The sequence below is a fragment of the Priapulus caudatus genome, unplaced genomic scaffold (assembly GCF_000485595.1).
Source record: "Priapulus caudatus unplaced genomic scaffold, Priapulus_caudatus-5.0.1 Scaffold98, whole genome shotgun sequence".
Lineage (NCBI taxonomy): Eukaryota > Metazoa > Priapulida > Priapulimorpha > Priapulimorphida > Priapulidae > Priapulus > Priapulus caudatus.
Window position 1 is genome coordinate 479481 of NW_014577159.1, and position 1132 is coordinate 480612.

Consider the following 1132-nt stretch of genomic DNA (forward strand, 5'->3'; position numbering starts at 1 on the left):
GTGTGTGTGTGTGTGTGTGTGTGTGTGTGTGTGTGTGTGTGCGCGCGCGCTCGCGTGTGTGTGTGTATGTGAGCGCGTGCCCGTGCGTTATGGTGTGTGCGCGCGTGTGTGTTAGGTTAGGTTTAGGTTTAGGCAGTTTAGGTTAGACAGAATAGGTTTAGGCATCTTACGTTTATGTTGCGTTAGGTAGTGTTGGCTGTCAGTGTACATGGCCGAAGCAGTCGAGGTTAGCCGTTAATGTAGTCGGTTGCAGGCAAGGGAGCAAGCTGGTGTTTAGTTATAGTTTTCACTTTCTTCTTTTTCTCAGGCGACGTAGATCAAGTGCCAATTTTACTAGCGACGCCCTGTAGGAAGACGTTGCCTCACTTCACATCGTGGAAAAACGCACAAAGTAAGTCGTTTTCATATAACTTGATAATTTTGTTATTGATCGATCGAGCCACGATTGGTCGATTGCTAGGTGGCCCATGATTGGCTGGCTGCTACGAGGCTCCTGATTGGCCAGCTGCTAGGAGGCCCCTGATTGGTCGGTTGCTACGAGGCCCCTGATTGGTCGGCTGCTGCGAGACTCCTGATTTGCCGGCTGCTACGAGGCTTCTGATTGGCCAGTTGCTAGGAAGCCCTGATTGGTCGGCTGCTACGAGGCTCCTGATTGGTCGGCTGCCAGGAGGCCCCTGATTGGTCGGCTGCTAGGAGGCTCCTGATTGGCCAGCTGCAAGGAGGCCCCTGATTGGTCTGTTTATACGAGGCCCCTGATTGGCCGGCTGTTACGAGGCTCTTGATTGGCCGGCTGCTACGAGGCTGCTGATTAGTAGGCTGCTACGAGGCTCCTGATTGGTCGGTTTATACGAGGCCCCTGATTGGCCGGTTGCTAGAAGGCCCTTGATTGGGCAGATGCTAGGAGGCTCCTGATTGGCCGGCTGTTACAAGGCTCCTGATTGGCCGGCTGCTACGAGGCTCCTGATTGGCCGGCTGCTACGAGGCTCCTGATTAGTCAGCTGCTACGAGGCTCTTGATTGGTCGGGTGCTAGGAGGCTCCTGATTGGCCGGCTGTTACAAGACTCCTGATTGGCCGGCTGCTACGAGGCTCCTGATTGGCCGGCTGCTACGAGGCTCCTGATTAGTCAGCTGC